The following is an 18915-nucleotide window of genomic DNA, read 5'->3' on the forward strand; positions in this document are numbered from 1 at the left end:
AGGACAAAGGAAGCAGATTCCTTGATGTTCCTCTCCAAGTCATATATCATGCTGACTTGAAAAGATATTGCTGCACCTCCAATGTTGCTGAGGCAAGACCTTGAATCTCCATCCTTTATAACACTGTGGGTGTACTTCACCACACACAGTACAGCAGTCAACAATGAGATTCACCACCAACTCTAGGGCAGGTAGGGTTGGGATGAATGTTGATCTTGTAAATGATGTTCAATCCCAAGAATGAGTCAAAATAAATGAATGACACCAGAACCTACTGGAATTTAAACAACTGGTTTTATGTTAGTTATGCTGAGAGAGTATATAATGACTATCTGACCTCAAATTAACTGCTGGGTAGAAAGTCAGCAAGGTGAACCACAATGGGCAGACTCAGTGGATTTTAATGTCTAGGGCACTCTTGTTTATTGGTTTCCAAATCATTACCTACAAATAATTCATCGGAGTAATTTCAAACAATGAAATCAGGTGACAGAAAACCTCAACCAGGTACTCAAGTAACTGGTCCCAAAGCATGAAGCAAGAGGTCGGGGAGATGGTGGAGTGGTAAAGTAAATGGTTAAGCCTCTGACATATTTTAACTGCCTTGGGAAATGAGATGAGATAATTAAAATTGATAGGTTTAGGCTAAGAGTGTATTTCAAAGGGTATAATAAAATTTTTGATAAGAAATTGAAAATGAATATAGAACTGGTACAGGTGTACAAGTCCAATGTCCCAGATGATCTCTTCCTGCCTGTAATTAATTATTTTTTTGTTGGCTGTGCCAAAAAAAACCAAGCAATTCATCCAATGATTCAATCAATAGATGTCATCTGTTCAATGCACTTGGGAAACTGGGATATTTCATTCTTACTGGAGGATATCATGATATTCCACATTTAATATTAGTGATAAAATCTCAGAAGAGGAGAAAAAGAATGAATGGTCAACAAAAATGATATGGTATAATTGGTTGCCTTTGTAGAATGGAATGAAACGAAGAGGTTTCATTGTGTCATCAATGTGAATTGCTGGGACCAATATTTGTCAGCCTTACCAGTTTACGTGACAGGGGACAGGTTGAGAGGAGATAGAGAGAAATGTCACCTGGTGACATTTCACAAATAACTCAACTCCATAACCCTTATTTTTATGAGACCTTCTTAGTCTAATGACCAAAGCATTTAGGATTGTATATGATTTTAAATTCAACATGCAAATTCAATTAATCAGAAAAAACGTCTGTGATAACAAATTAAGTAAATACTAAAGTCTATATTTTACAAAACTTAGAGACCATAATTATGTTCACTTGAGATAACACAACAATTGTAATTGTATCTCATTTCTACATGTAAATTAATTACAAAACAAATATCCGAGAGGATGGATGGGTACAAATTATACTTCTATAACTCTTCTGTGATTATGTTAATTAGGTTTATGCTAAAAATATTTACATAAAATGCATTCCAAATTTGGCAACTAAAACACTCTTTGGGCTTTCACAATTTAAGTAGAATGACATGATCAGTCAGCACATACATAACTGCAGTTGTGTTAAACATCTAGTAAATATATGATGTTTCAAATACATTTGTCACTCCTGTGATAAATCTGTTTTATTACTTTTAATCTATCTTTTACACTTTCAATACCCAGATTAACTCACTAGCACTGGCTTAATTATTATTTATCAATTCTAGTTTTTGATTTCCAATGGCAATCAATTGTGAAAATAATTCAATGTTTCTTCTTGTAAACTAAAAGGCGGTAAATTATAAATGCATTGTTTAATGTAGCCCAATAATCTTTTTAAATTGAGTTATCTAGTTTTAATTTCTCACATAGCAATAGCTAACCTGGACAAGAGTGTATTTATTTCGCTTCTCTTTGATTCATATCTTTGGTTTAAGCAACAGAGATGTTCTGGAAACAATTTTTTTTTCAACACAGTCATATCCCTTTACATTGGTAAAGATTTACAGATTAAAATATGGAGGAATAATAAAAATGGAAATGTTGGGTCAAAACCATTATTTTGTTTTATGCTTACTGATTAAAAGGACAACATTGATGTGGAAAGTATTTCAAGGCAGGGATGTGAAACGGTTGACTGATGAGTACTGTTCAGGGCCAGTCAACAAAAATTACATTTAGTAAATTGGTAGTGATTTGGTTTGGGTCCCAGGATAAAATCTTTTGGTCAATGATGGCCACTTTCACAGTGAAACACTTCCCTTACCTTATGCATGGAGCACACTGAAAAATTATCAAGAGGAGAAGTGAATCAGAGAATTCAAGTGCTACATTAGCCATTGCCTTTCTCTCTCAACATTGCAATTTCCTCTGGTAATCTGACCTACTAATGTATTTCAGCTTATTTAAAAGGTGGCTCATTTCCTGGTTAATGTAGCAAATTTCCTGATATTCTTTGGAACATGCAGCAATATTCAGGAGAGCTCCGGACATGATCTGATTGCTTCGAAATGACGTCCACCTATTTCTTTCTACTTTGCACATTCAGTACTAGGAGGTAAGTCAAATTCATTTTTATTCTTTCCTTGCAAATGGTTAATGACTGACTTTCTATGCTAGACTACATGATGGAATTGATATTCAGGGCTGTTACTATTGGGTGAGGGGCATGGGCTAAATCATAGTGTGTGGGTCGCCCTCAGTCACATTGTGTCTCTCCTGTTCCTCTTCCAACTACAGCCGCCCTACCTCCAGCTCCAGATGCTCCCCTCTGCTACAGCTACAGCCTCCCGTAATGTCAATCATGGCCATCACTCAACTCTGCGCTGTCCATTCATTCACAGGTTGCTTGTCTTCTGCATTTGCCTGATAGGTTCGGATCCAGACTCTTACCATCAAGCATGGGAGAAAAGCAGACATTAATCGGATGAGGAGCTCCTTACATGTTCTGGCAACTCTGATTACTGGTCAACCTTTCAATGGTTAGTCATCCCCAAGAGTGAGTTTTCCAGGAGATTTTTTATGCCTTGCATGGCATAATTCCCCTCTGACCTTAAATTTGCTGTATTTTGAGCATTTGTTTTTCTAGTCCCAGGTAGTGTGGGACCCCCTCCAACTCGCCTTGATTCACCTTACACTAGGGATCGTTTTGCCGATACTTAGAAAGTAATACTACCTCAAAATCCAGGAAGTGACACAAGTAAAATGTGGACTCAGAATGGAGGCTTTTGTAGAATCTCCTAACATTTTCTCAAAGTTGAGTAATATTGGCAACCAGATACTTCGAACTGGTACAAAAACAAAAGTTACTGGAGAAAAGCAGCAGGCCTGGCAGCAGATTCTCCAGTGATTTCTGTTTTTGTTTCAGATTTCCAACATGGTCTGCTCTTTGTTTCTTGGAACTGGTAAACTGAAAGGCATGTGTATAAATGCTTCAAAATTCTAAGGTTTGTCTTTCATGAAACAAACCATCTGAGTTCCTCATTAAATGTTCAGGGTTGGGTATTGTTTGGACATTGCAGATTCTGATGGCAGTGCTGAAAGTGGGTTCATCACAACAGACTTTTCATGTTAGATCTAGAAACGGTTTTCATTGATCACAACAGACTGTAGTTTTCTCCACTTAGAGTGGCAGCAGAAATCTTACTCCATCTTTTGCAATAAGCAACTCATACTGCATGGTCATGCCTATTGAACATGGGAGGAGTGGTCAAGATGGGCGGCATGGTGGCACAGTGGTTAGCACTGCTGCCTCACAGCGCCAGAGACCCGAGTTCAATTCCCACCTCAGGCGACTGACTGTGTGGAGTTTGCACGGTGGTTCTCCTTGTGTCTGTGTGGGTTTCCTCCAGGTGCTCAGGTTTCACAAAGATGTGTGGGCCAGGTGAATTGGCCATGCTAAATTGCCTGTAGTGTTAGATAAGGAATAAATGTAGGGGTATGGGTGGGTTGCGCCCCAGCGGGTTGGTGTGGACTTGTTGGGCCGAAGGGCCTGTTTCCTCACTGTAAGTAATCTAATTTAATTTGCTTTGACTGTTCAAACAATAGATAGTGAGCAATGTTGTGAGATCTTCAGACTCAGTTTGAAGTCACTTGCTCATACAACAGTCAGCAGCAGGAAGGAGCTGAAGATTTAAGAAGTCTACAGCAAAATTATACCCTTAGGTCGAGAAGGAAGTAATGTTGTCATGGTCCCAGAGGACCATAGGGCTGCTCTCTTATTAGAGAGGGATGAATGGTGGTGGCTTTAATTTGAGGTTAGGTGGATTGGCCATATTAAGTTGTACGTAGTGGCTAGGCATGTGCAGGTTAGGTGGGTTAGCCATAATAAATGTGAGGTTATGGGGATGTGGGGGTTGCAGACTGGGTGTGGGTGGGATGCTCTTTAGAAGGTCAGTACAGACTCAACAGGTTGAATGGCCTCCTTCAGCACTGCTGGGTTCCTGTGATTTCTCTGAGGGTCACCACATCTCAGGTGAAGGATGAAGTTGAGAAAACAAGACTTTCATGGTAAGCATTGCAAGTCAGCCATCCAGCCAAGTGACCTAAACTCTTCAGTGGACGTTCAAGGCATTTCAGATCTAGAGGGAGTCATATGGAAAGCCATGGTCCAGATGTCATAGCACTAAAGATCAAAGGTAAGTCGTGCAACCATCCAGTATATAGGACACTAAACATTAGAAAATTTAGAAAATGCTTCACGATCATGAATACCCATTCTCAAGTAGGAAGGCATATCTTGATCTCAATCTTATTTAAGGGTGGAGAGAGTAAAACAGTGTCAAATTAAGAAAAAAAACATTAATAAAACAGGGCTGTGGGTAGAAGATATCATAGAGTTTGTGGGCTTAATCAAAAATCAGAATCTATTGAGATTAGTTATATTGGCATAAGAATTTTGTTTCATACTGGCAATGGGGTGGGGACTTGTATCAATCCAGTATAGTCACAAAAATCTTTCACTCCCCATAACACTGAAGAGTAGTCAGACTGCAAGAACCAATGAGACTTACAAGATAACCATTGAACTATGTATTGACTTGAAACAATGCCAAATTTGTCACCGAGTCTGCTTGGTGCACAAATCACTCAAACAGGTTCAGGTCTGATGTTAGGTGCTAAGGTTACCTGGAAGATGCAAGTTCAAGCAGAAATGTGTCACGTCCTTATCTTCTCAAGAACAATCCTCAGCGGCAGAGATCATGTCAAGTCAGAAAGAATCCTTAAATAGCAGAATTGAGGAAGTGACATGTTTGTTTCATCAAAAGTGTAATCGCCATAGGTGAATGAAACAGTCTTATCCAATCAATACATTGAAATAAAACAAACACAAATCTACAGATAAATTGAGGCTAAAACTCTGCTGACACAGATTGAAGATGCTGTGCAAATAACTCCATGAAACCTATCACTGAGAAGGATGATCAATATTCAAATAATTCAAGATACCCCAAGGAAGGAATTGCATGTTTTGAAGATTTAAATATTGCAAAGAAAATATCAGCTGTTTCAGCAGAGAAGATGTCCCTTTGTGAAGAAACTCCAAGAGCTTCACGTTTCTGTGGACATTGCAAAGAAGTAAGTACCTGCTATAACAGGAAAGATGTCCTCTGCATTGTTAAATCTCCAGATCATCAGAATTTGGAAAGACAGAGACTTGGTTTGGGGGAGGTAGCGGGATGGGTGGGGATGGAATAGGGTAGTTGGAAATGATCCTGTAGACACAAATGTAAATCTTTAATAATGAAAAGAAATCTTTGCATGGAGATTTTGTAAACAGGTCTGAAACTGTAACTAGTTCATGAGGAGTGGAATAAAGTTATGAACCAGACTGAATCTCAAAATATTTTAAGAAGTTAGCCTACACCCAAACTTTTTTCTTATTTCAAAGGCAAATGTAAAGTACTATATTCTGGATGCAATGTGATAGGTCAAATGATTTGATGTTAAGAAAACCCAATTTATTTAAATGCTGTTGTTAAAAGACAACCAAAGAAAGAGGAATTTAGAATAACAACTCTATTGGAAAACTTAACAGAATATTAGATACAGTAACTACTGCTATTTAACTGTTCCATTACAGCAATTTCCCATAAACACACACTTTGACAAAAAGACAAACTCCGAAAAACAGATTTTGTATCATATGCAATCCAGCAGCCCAGTAAGAGAACTCCAAACTTTTGGTTATAATTGAAAGAGGGAAGAACAGTTTCCACTTTTTCAAGCCCACAGCAGCAACTACTTAAAGCTAAAGCTAAAAACTAAAAAAAATGAAAATCCTGGTCTGTGAAAATTGGCCACCCCTATCCAGGCTGCTTCTATTATTCCAACTTTAAATAACACCCATGCCTCCCATGCTGTTTACATTATCACAGGCTGCTTGAAACCTCTTGTTCAATCTCTCTCTGAAAAGAAATCAGAAATAGACCTCTCAAAGCCGCAGCAGCTTCACAATAAAAAGGTCTTACCATGAAAACAGTATATGGACTTACAAGCAGAGCAGCTTAGGATCTCAAAAGAGTGGTGACATACATTTGGTTCTCCTCAAAGTCTTTGTAACAATGTTGATCCTGTCAATTGATCTGTAAGTAATTTCTACCATGCATAAACTATATTTTGTTAACTACAAGAGATTCTTTCAGTTAGGCTAGAAAATAATGTTTTTCTATCATTGTAAATGAAGAATGGCTCTGTATTTCCCTACACTTAAAAGAGGACAGTGCCACCAACCTCATTGTGATCAGTTCAGAATGCTGTGAACTTGATTGCCCTCACATAAGAGGCCACAAAAATTGGGTGGATTGGTCTCATGTCAGATAGAATAACTAATTTTCATGTATGTTCTTGGCAGTTAATTTACACTACATCTCTCCCTGTTGTTCAATGAAAGTGTCATTGCACTTCTCTGTGTCTTGTAATATTCAGTCCCTCCCACACTTAGTTTTGGCACCTTTGCAATTCATCATTTTCCACCATTTAGAAGACATTTGGATACACGCATGAACAGGAAAGGTTTGGAGGGTGTCACTAAGCTGATTTCTTTTTTCTAAAAGCTGTTCCCTCTCTCAAGGATAATATGTCCTTGTTTTTTTTCAGAGTGGTAATAAACCACTCTTGGTGCCAACTAGACTGGTTTGGTACAGAGATTAAATAATGTTGAGAGGCCTTTTTGCCTATATGTAAACAAATGAGACTTCAGTCCAAAGTTGTCATGTTTTAGAAGTGACGTGTATAATGAAAGGAGAGTGGTCAGCTCTCTAGCTGAGCAGTTTATTTCAATCCAGAACTAGTTGGAAGTTCAACAGTGAGCTGTGTGGAAACAAACTCTTTCTCTCTTTGCCCTTCTAACTTCAAACTGTAAGCATTTGTTCCATTTTTAAACTGTGTTTCAAGATAATTTGCTTATTGGGACTGTTGTGTATATTTGGAACAGCATAATTAAGTCTAGCTTGGATAGACTGAATTCTGTAGAGGTTCTTTATTCTGTTCTTTGTGTTTCATTGTGTAATTTTGTGAATAAACTTCTGTCTGTTTTAAAACCTGGTAGTTGGCCTCGCTAACTTAATCCGGTTAATTTTCATTGTACACTTACCAAAACAAATTGCAAAGTATGGTCTGGGCTGCCTGCTTAAGAATGTTTTGAGTGGTCTGGTCTAGTCCATAACAAGTGATATGGGCCAAACATGGGTCTAGTTTAATTTGGGATTATGGTCAGCGTGGACCAGTTGGACTGAATGGTTTGTTTCCGTGCTGTATGACCCTATGATTCTATGTTTCCTTGAAAGACCTTTTCCCCTTTTATTGATTTCGCTATTTTTCCTCATTAACTTTGTCACTTTTCCAACTCTCCAGGAAAATGACCACTTATCTGAACAGCTTCATATTGACCTAATCTCAAGTGTGTGCACCTCATCAATGAGCATGTTTAAATCAGGGAAACTATCACCCAGGTGAGTATTGATCAAACACACTTACTTTTATTTTTAATTGACAATGGCATCCACAGCATTCCAGAAACAGACAGTAACAAGCAGGATCTGTGTATATTTTGCCCTTCAAATCCTAGACCTGCTGAAGGTGATTGCAGCATCCCTTCCATCATAATCTAGATCAGTGTTTCCCAACCGTTTCAGTATGAAGGCGCACTTCAATGAGACAAACAATTCCATGGCACATCCACTTTTTTTAAAATACTAGATGTGCAGCATCGGGTGTCCATTCTTGAGAGGTTCTGGAAGTTTGCACAGCTGATGGGGAAGCTGGTGTCAGCAGATACTGCCTTCAGTAATAAATTCTGCAGACTCCAGAGGAGATCAGAAACCTGGACAAGATCTCAATGCTCAGGTAAAATGGCACTACTTACCGAAATTGTGGGGTGCACTCTCACCTGGTTGTGGCACACTGGTTAAAAACCACTGGTCTGTTGATTAGCTTTCTTGTTAGAAACAGCCTGTCTTCAGACCATCCCATGGTTCACAAGGGAAACTCTAACCATTTTCAGAGTGTGTGCTATCTTTGTCCAGAAAGGGTATGCCTTGTGATGCATTCAGTATTCCTGAGTTTGTTTGAAAATGGCTGAACAGTTTTAATAAAAATGTTTAGTCTTAATCTTTTCTGTGATCGCAGAGGTGGAGGATATTAGGTTTCTGATGTTCCAGTACCACAAATTTCTCATAACAATACCCACTTTATTGAACACGAACCCAATTACTTAACCTACCCTCCAATTCCATCCCAAACTGCAGTAGCTACCTTGACATCAGCTTGCTAATCTTTTTTGATGGGCAATGCAACATATCAGCTATAATGCAGCCAGATGAACCTTGGCCCACTCTCTAAGAGGCTGATTAAATGAAAACAGTGATGCCCATCTGAGTTCTCAAGTCCAATGAATAACAATGAGGAGAAAAAAAATAATAAACAGCTGGATGGGAATCATTGTATAATGATTTCTCCAGAATGTCACTGTGCACTGCAGTCTATTGAAAGGAGTGGAATTCATCATACCTGCAAAATTGTGATATAAGCAAATGTGCAATGTGTACAGATTCTCAGTTAGTTTCTATTGTGTTCCGTAGCCTTTCAAAGATACATTTCAGACCCCACGTAACATGTGCAAATTCTTTTTGTGAATTTTTATTAAGGCGAAAATCTTTAAGCTAAGGGACTGCAAAATAATCTTTACACTCTTTTCACTCTATGTTGTTATCAAACACTTCGAGTCAAATACAGCCTGAGGCTAATGGAGGAAAAGCTCAGCCTGCAAGGCCTCAACAAAATACCTTGTGGGTGAAATTAGGCAGCAGTGGTCTGCCAGCAGGAACTGGGTGCAGGGAACAATCAGGCCTCGGGCATGGTTTAAATTAGACCAGTCTGTCAGCAGGCTGCTTGCAAATGGAGCAGATTTAAATTTCAGGCTGTTGTGTCACTGGCAGTGGCCTTCAGGCAGGTCATGTGGTGGGAAAGGCAATTGGTTTGAAGAAGGCAGCATGGCAATTGCAAATGGGAGAAACATTTTAACAGGGAGGAAGGAATCAAGTAAGAGGGAACGCAATGTAGAAAAGGGTGAAAAAAAATTGGAAGAGTGGGGAACAACAAGTGAGGAGAGGAATGGAGTTAATGAGACAACATTTGCCTGAGGGCCTCCACATTAAAGTAAATTTCTTTCAAACGTTGCACCTTACATGATAGATTCCAGGGTTCTCATTGAGTTTAATTGCCAATTAGGCCATATGTTGACTTGGTTATCCTGAAGGCAACAGCTCCAATGCTGAATGTAAATTATTACAAGATGTCTCACTCTTTTGCACGGTGATCTCTGCCCTGACCAGGAATAGGTCTCGCACTTTCTTGAGGAAATACAATGAGTCATTATTCACAGCATGCGTCACTAACCTGTTGCTCACCAATTCCATAAGTTCATCGCTCTCCGGAAATAAAAATAGCACATAATATCCAACCCAGCTCAATCTTTACATAACCTCTATTCTCTATTACCTATCCAGTTAAAACAACTAATTCACAGAATGATAATCTATCTTCTTCATTATTTAATGAATCCTCAACAATTGATTATCAATGTCAATGCCGAGTTGAAAGGACTGAATGCATGATAACTAAATTTGCTAATGACCCAAAGATAGGCATACACATGACGGTCACAAAGATGTTTTCCTTACAAAGATATGTAACAAAGTAAGTTGCCAAGTTCACATAAATGTACAAAGAGTCAGATAGCCTAAATGAACAGGTAAACTTACAGAATACTGAATGGCCTGGTAAGAGTGGATCTTGGGTATATGTTTCCATTGGCAGGAGACATGAGGATCCGAGGGTACAGCTTTAGATTAAAGGGAACGAAGACAAGGAGAAACGTCTTTAGCCAGAGAGTGGTGAATTGGTGGAATTCATTGTCACAGAAGGCTGTGGAGGCCAGGTCATTAAGTACAGTTAAAATAGAGATAGATAAGTTCTTGATTGCCAAAGAGATCAAAGATTATGGGGGAAAAATCAGGAAAATCTGATTGAAATACCTATCAGCTATGATTGAATGGTGCAGCAGGCTTGATGGGCTGAATGGCTTAATTTCTGCTCCGATGCCTTATAGTCTTATGCTGAAAATTTTGCAGCCACAGTTTAATGAGAAAAACTGTGAACTTAGGTAGTAAGAATAGAAATGCAATATAGTATTTGAATGGAAATTACGGAATTCTACGACAAAGAAGGAGTTCAGATTTGGTACATGATACATACATAGTAGAAGGCAGGTGCAGCACATGATTGGGAAGACAAATACAATGTGATTGTTGAAAGGCAAATGGAATGTTAAATGTTGCTGCAGTTACACAGTGTTATGGTTAAATCCTATCTGTGTTACTGGGTACAGTTTTGTCTCCTTACATCAGAAATATGTAACTACAATGGAGGCAGCTCAGGGAAGGTTTACTTAATGATTCCTGGGATGAAGGGATTGCTTTATGAGGGAAGGTTAGAAGATTGGGACAGTATTCATTACACCAGTGAATAATGAGTATTGATACTTATAAGAGCCGGAGGGAATTGACAAGGTATGTAATGAGAGTACTTTTCACCTGTAGAGGAGTCTATAACTATTTAAAAATAAGGTAACACCCATTTAAGACTCAGATATGGATTTTTTTTCTCTCAAAGGGTCATTAGCCTGTGGAATATTCTTTCAGAGAATAGCAAAGGCTATGTTAGATTAATTATTGATTGCCAATAGAGTCAAAGGTTATGGAGGGTAGGAAAGTGGAGTCCAGGTCACAATCTTGACAACTCAATCTTACTAAATGTGGGAGAATAATCAAATAGTCATAGTATCTACTTTTGTTCCTGAATTTTAGATGTTAAATTAATTTTTGCTTTATCTGTTTCATATTTATCTCTCCCAGTTTATTTAATTTCCATGTCTTTGTTTTCCTTTTACCGGTGATGCTTAAAGCACAATTCCTGATTGTTATTCTCCTCTCCTTTCTGTGTTTGCTTTTAAACCATTAGGTCATACTACCTTTCCATCTGAAACTTTCACCCAATTTACTATTTTAAAGTTCTTGTGATTATCCTGCTTACTCTTTCTGATGGGACCATGAAACTAGCTTGGCTCAGGGGATATCATCCAATAATATGATTGTTTCCTGTCACTATACTAGTGTCAGTAATAAATCCTTTTTATCAATACCACTCTTTTAGCCAAGCACTCACCCCCCTAATCTATTTATATCTATACCTTTTTGTATATGTCTCAGGTAATAATTTCAAGGTTTAACTCCTGGTTTCTTCCTAACAGGATCCCATGCCAATGTTGTTTTGTTGTTTCCAACATGGCTAAAAGGACCTGATCTTTTGACTCAATTTGCTTTCAGCCTGATGGGAGATGTATCCCACTTGACACTTCGGAGACAATTGAACACATGGAACTCTTGATCCTGCTTCCAAAAGATTAATTCCAGTAATTATTGAATCCCCGCTACATGCAACCTGGTATGACACATCCCTGCATTCCTCCTCTCCACTTTGATGGCAAGGTCAGCATTGCCATGATTTTCACCATATTTATCTTAATACTCATACATAATAATACATCAGTTAATTTCTGTGAATCTTCTGTGTTGCCCTTACACTATTATTCACACCAACCCCATCCTATCTACTTGGTTTAACTGAGGTCTGATGAAAACAATCCAGGTACTTTTCCCCATCTTTTATGCATCAATGCTTCTAAGCTCATTCCAACTGATTGACACTGAACAGCAAAGGTTCCAGCCAGAGACCTCTCCTGCATTTGGTCCTTACATACTTGCGGCCTATAAACTTGCACATGCTGCAGACCAGATTCACAGCTTACTCTGGCATTTAATATTTACAATTAATTATGCTATTTATATCTAAGATTTTAGTTTGCCACAAAGAACATAGGAACACTCATGTTCAGCTGCATCATTAATGGCCTTTTGACCATCATAAAGTGAGAAGGGGGTATGACTTCTGATGCTTGTAGAGATTTCAATACATTGGCGATTCCTCAGATATTGAAGTAGTCTGTGTCTGCATAGGGTAAGAGCTGGACAACATTTAAGCTTGATGTCTTAGGTGACAAGGAATATTTGTGCCATACAAACGTGGCATTGACTATCTCCATTATGAGAGAATCTAACAATGTGATATTCAATAATATTATCATTGCTATATCTCCTAGCAACATCTTGGCAATTGCCATTGACAAGAAACTTAAGTGGACCACCCACATAAATACCATAGCCACAAGAGCAGATGAGGGGCTCAGAATCCTGGGGCAAGTTCATCATACTATCTTAAACCTGTCCATCACTTGAAAGACGCAAGTCAGGAGTGTGTTGAAATTCTTCCCACTTGGGGGAATGAGTGCAGCTGTGATAACACTCAGAAGACCATATAATAGATGCCAGTCAAATATACTACTCTGCTTTGCAGTGCTGCCACATTGGAGGGGTTGAATATTTCAGATTCAATCCGTCCCCTGGTGCACAGTGGCAGCTGTGTGTACTAAGTACAAGATACACTGCAGTAACTCATGAAAACTCCCTGATAACAGCACTTTACAGGCCAATATCCTACAGCACCTAGAAGCAAAAGGACAGCAATGAATGGAAACATAAACCATCTGCAAGTTCTCCTCCAAGACATACACCATCCTGACTTGCACAATAGCATTGTTGTCTTGGTGTTACCTAGTCAGAGACTTGTAACAGCTTTGTGAATAAACCACATGCATTATAGCTTCAAGAAAGTGACTCACTAGGCAGGATAATAGGGAACAGGGAACAAATGCCCACCTTGTCAGTAACACTCAGTTCCCATGAAAGAGTTGTAAAATGAAATACAGGACAATACAAACATTAGAAGCTAGAGTTGCTTTTTTTTGAGACCTCAAGCACACTGTCCTTCAATAAGATCATAGCTGTGCCATTACCTCAAATCCACCTTTCTGCATTAACCCCATCTCTCTTTCTGATAATGTTGGATACTACTGCTGCTAGCATTGTTGTGGCAGGGAGAATAAACCATCCTGGATGCCTTGGAGAGGTTCACAATCTTCTTATTGCTAATTAATCTAAGTTACTGAAATGGGAAGGATGCCCACACAATGCCTTCAGCAGAAGACAGGCTCAAGATTGATAAACAGTGAATGTTTATTACATAGTACTTAACAGCTAAGTACATAATATCGAAAATGCAAGATTTTCTCTTGAGACACAACAGGTTCAACCTAAGAGTAAGTACATCTTAACGTCATTGAAATATTCTAGTACACAACAAGTAAACAACTTCATTTTTGGATTTAAGAAAGCCATGTGGGACAATCTTTTTGACACACAGCATGGTGTTAAAAAAAATATTTGGATAAGTATGTGAATAGGAAAGGTTTGGAGGGACATGGACGAGGAGCAGGCCAGTGGGACTAGCTTAATTTGTGATTATGGTCAGCATGGACTTGTTGGAATGAAGGGTCTGTTTCTGTACTGTATGACTCGATGACTGTATGTTAGAAAAATCCTTTATTTCCGAATGAGTGGAATTTCTCTTGTCATATAGGTTAATAATTTCTCATACTTACTGCCTTATACAACACCTTCACCCAACTTTATTCCAGTTATTCAATTCTTTATACTACTGATTTAAAGTAGCTTTACCAGTATCTCATCAATCAAAAATTCTCTAATGTGATAAACATTTGACGATTTGGTTGAATTAAAAGTTTGCTGTTCAAAGTCAAAACATTCTGGTTGTTCTTTGGTTTCCTGAATCCCCTTTGCAGAGAATAATCTCAGGCGCCAATGTTCTTAGAATCCCTTCAGTGAGGAAAGAGGCCCTTTGGCCCAACAAGTCCACGCCGACCCTTCAAAGGGTAACACACCCAGACCAATTCCCCTCCCCGATCACTCGACATTTACTCCTAACTAATGGACCTAACCTACACATCCCTGAACACTATGGGCAATTTAGCTTCGCAAATTCACCCAGCCTGCACACCTTTAGACTGTGGGAGGAAACCAGAGCACCCAAAGGAAACCCACACAGACACAAAGAGAATGTGCAATCTCCGCATAGACACTGATCAGAGGTTGGAATTGAACCTGGGTCCCTATCACTATGAGACAGCAGTGCTAATCACTGAGCTACCATGTTGCCCCAATTTTATCGATTTTAAACTTTTGTTTCCCTTGGGGAGTCTTTAGTTTCCTCAAATTCTATGGTTTTGAACACAGTTGAAAAAGGTTGTGTTTTTGAAACAAGCCATCCTCTTCATTTAATGTTCTAACGAGATAGAATGTTGAATGGGGTGGCACAGTGGCTCAGTGATTAGCACTGTCGCCTCACAGCGCGAGGGACCCAGGTTTGATTCCTGCCTCGGGCAACTGTCTGTGTCGAGTTTGCACATTTTCCCTGTGTCTGTGTGGACTTCCTCCAACAATCACTAAGATGTGCAGGTTAGGTGAATTGGTCATGCTAAATTGTCCATAGTGTTCAGGGATGTGTTGATTAGGTGTATTAGTCTGGGATAAATGTAGGGGAATGGGTCTGGGTGGGCTGCTGTTCAGAGGGTTGGTGCAAACTTGTTGTGCTGAAGGGCCTACTTCCACATTGTAGGGATTCTAATGTATTTATGTGGACATTTTATCAGGTATAATCATAAATAGTAAACTTACTGTGCTATGTTTATTGCTTCTTTTAAACTTCCAATTTGGTTGTATCAAGAATCTACTTCTAAACCCGAGTGCTTACAAATCAAGGATATTGGATAATCTGATTGTTAAGGTTTGTCTGCAGTTGGAAGACAATTAAATGATTTCTCCACACCTGCAAAACTGGTAGAACCTTCTGATCTCAATCATGAAGAATTACCTGACACTGACATAACTAATTTTGAGTGGTGTGTGATTTTTCTTAGGTCTAGCATAGATTTTTTTTCAGAGGTATAGAAATTTTCCTTTCGTTAACATTGGCATTGGCATCGCTAGTATTTGCTTTCTGAGGGGGTTGAGGTTCTTCAACATACTGAAAAGTTTTAAGAGCAAAACATGCGGAAAATTGTGAAGATTTAGTTTTTCATGAGGCACAATATGCGTTTTAAAAGTGCCCTCAGCATTTCCTTGAATTTGAGAGGTGCTCTCCCTGCACCATGTAGTTCTCTGTCAGAAGAATAAATAAAAGCAAAATACTGTGGATGCTGGAAACCTGAAATAAATGCAGAAAATGCTGAAGGAACTCAGCAGGTCTGGCAGCATATATGGAGAGAAAAACACAACTAATATTTTGAGTTCAATGATTTTTTCTTTACAACTACTTCTGGGCTATACCAGACCTGAAACATCGACTCAGTTTTTCTCTCCACAGATGCTAGATTTCTCCAGCATTCGCTGTATTTATTTCCGCAAGAGTGATTCCAGACTCAAAACATTAATTCTGTTTTTCGCTTTATAAATGGTGTTCGGCCTGCTGAGTTTCTCCAGCACTTTCTAATCGTTTTGTTTATGTCAGATGAATGTGGTTTCCTTTTCTTCAACAAAAGATATTTTTCAGATAGAATAACAACACTCTCTCCTGCCATGTCATGTTTGAAATTAGTTGGATGGTCATTAACCTGCATGATCTCTGTTATAACTTGTTCAGATGAATCGCCTATCACACCAATTGTTGATTCACATCTTTCAGGGGTGCCATATCATCATGTACTCCAATGAAGGCATGCCTTAGTGTGAAGGGTTTTCTTCCAAAGTGCCTGCTGTAACGTGTTAACCTCTTCATGTGACTAAGTTTTATTTGTGTCTCAGGATCAGCAATTGTTTCAGATTTTTGAACTGTTTTTGGAAATATCTCACATCATTACAAACATTACCTGTCAAGGTTGGAAATTTTTTCTGTTTACAGAGGAACCTCAATTATCTGAAGGACTTGAGTGAGGAGTATTTCATTCAGTACATCGAATGTTGGAGAACATAGCCATGCATCGGGACATTGCGATCTTGTTCGGATCATCAGAAGTTCTGCTAATCGAAAGCTGGATAATTGAGGTTCCTCTGTATATGCTGGACAATTGAGGTTCCTCTGGATATGTTTTTCTTTTGACTCACATCTGAAACAGTATTTTCTAGCATCAAAGGATTTAAAGAATTTGGTGCGGATCTTTCAGGAGAAATTGGTGTTTTTGCATTTAAGAATGCTGATGAGCTCTGATAAAGTCTCGTCCTTGAACCAGTTTGACTTTCAGTTTCCATCTTCCCCTTGTATTTTCGGATTGAAGTCTGGACAACTCTTTCCAGTGTGAGTTCCTCTTTTCATTATAAAATCTCTGAAGCAAATTCCAATGACAGCTCTGTCTCAAATTAGTTCTGGTTGTAAGTTTTGCAATAATCCCGCAATTCTGACAATGTATAAAAATCATTAATAATGTTGTCAACCTGTTATTGTAAATTATATCATTCTATTAAATCTCACGCTCTCCAATAAATTATCAGGACTTGGTGTAAAGTGATTATTGAATTTTTCTGCTGTACTATCAAATGTATCTGTCTCTTTTCTTAAATTCTGTCAGTTTAAATACACAGTCTGCTATCAGAGTAAAGAAGAGTGTTCCCTTCTTCTTCTCTGTATTTTTTCTGCAATCCTGAAATAATCTGTATTGCATAAATTGTCTCTTCCATATAGTCCAGCTTAGAGGTAATTGTGATTTTGAATCTAATTGAAGGCACAACATATTTCTCCATTGTCATTGTCTTTAACACTGGGCAACTTTCTCATGCAGAGGGTGGTACATGTATAGAATGAGCTGCCAGAGGATGTGGTGGAGGCTGGTACAATGGCAACATTTAAGAGGCATTTGGATATGTATATGAATAGGAAGGGTTTGGAGGGATATGGGCCGGGTACTGGCAGGTGGGACTAGGTTGGGATGGGATATCTGGTCAGCATGGACAGGTTGGACCGAAGGGTCTTTTTCCATGCTGTACATCTCTATGACTTTATGACTCTATAACACTGTTGTGTTTCAAATTATTTATTTGAAAGCTGTTTCAGGATTTTCAAAAAAACCTCCGTAGATGTTGCCATTCAGTTCAAATTGCACAATCAATTTAACCTATTAAAATGCTGTCTTCTTCAGTAGTTTTAATTTAAATTGCTTTTTTAAAAGCTGAGTAACAAAGATGAATTATAAGAAATCTTTTTGTTTTAATTCAGAATTCTTCACTTCTATTTTACATTCCTTTAAAGATATTTCTTTTACTGTTCATTAAAGTTGAACATGTCTCAATGCAGGGGAACCATCCTATTTGTGCTGAAAAATATTTGTAAGCATTTGAAGTGCTTTAAAATAAAAAAAACACTTTACCCAAGATGTAGAAAAGACCATAATGTTGTTTCTTTTCCTCCTTCCTAGCTTTCGGAGTGCTACTCCGTCATCAGGTGCTTCCAAATAACCTGTTGGACTGTAACCTGGTGTTGTGTGATTTTTAAAATTTAAACAATGCTTATCCTGCTGCAAGTGTCTCAGTCTAGAATTTTTCCCTGAAATGTAAAAAAAAATCACCCTCTCTTTCAGAAATGTCACTCACATTAGGTATCTGATATCGATCAGGACTGCTGTGTGCTTCAACGTTTTAGCATCATGGCTTTGGCAAAGCTCTCTGGTCTACTCAACTCCTTTCATTATCTTCACTATTTCTAGCTTTTTAAACTTTTACAGACTGGCTTAGTGTGATTACATTGTGAAGGACTTTAGGCTCAATCTACCAACTTACTTTCTTCTATGTGTGAGCCCAGTCCTGCGTGCTCTTTAAATAAAGCAATAGGAAAAAATATTCAATCTTACACTTTTAGTTTTATTATATCAGTAAGTGGATAAAGTATACAGAGCTATGGGTCTTAACCTTTCTGTCCCTGACAAACTACTAAGTAAGTCAGTTCACAAAGAACAAAGACGTATTCCTGCCCCCTGACCCAGTCTTTTATACCATACAAAACATCATAGCATCACTCAAGTGAGATTGTCTTCTAATTGGCTGTTGCTCTGACTCCATTCCCCACCTCCTCGCATTCCCGGATGTCCGATCCCACGTGACCCTCCTTTGTCTCTGAAAAGGAGCACCACGCAGCCTCCTTTCGGGTGCGAAACGGCAGACTCGCACACTTCCAGGGCGCGAAACAGCCGATCACGTGACCTCCCGGCACTCTTCCGGAGCACGAAACAGGGAGACAACGTGACCGCACCCGCACCTCGGAGCATCACGTGATCATCCTCTGCGCACGCATCAGAGGACCACGTGACCTCCGAACGCCGCGGACACGCCCACTCGAAAGTTTACTGGTAAGTTATATATATTATTACAATTGTTAACTACCAGCTGCTACATTCACAGAAGCTAACAGGATGTGTGT

Source organism: Hemiscyllium ocellatum, chromosome 16, assembly GCF_020745735.1.
Source record: "Hemiscyllium ocellatum isolate sHemOce1 chromosome 16, sHemOce1.pat.X.cur, whole genome shotgun sequence".
NCBI lineage: Eukaryota > Metazoa > Chordata > Chondrichthyes > Orectolobiformes > Hemiscylliidae > Hemiscyllium > Hemiscyllium ocellatum.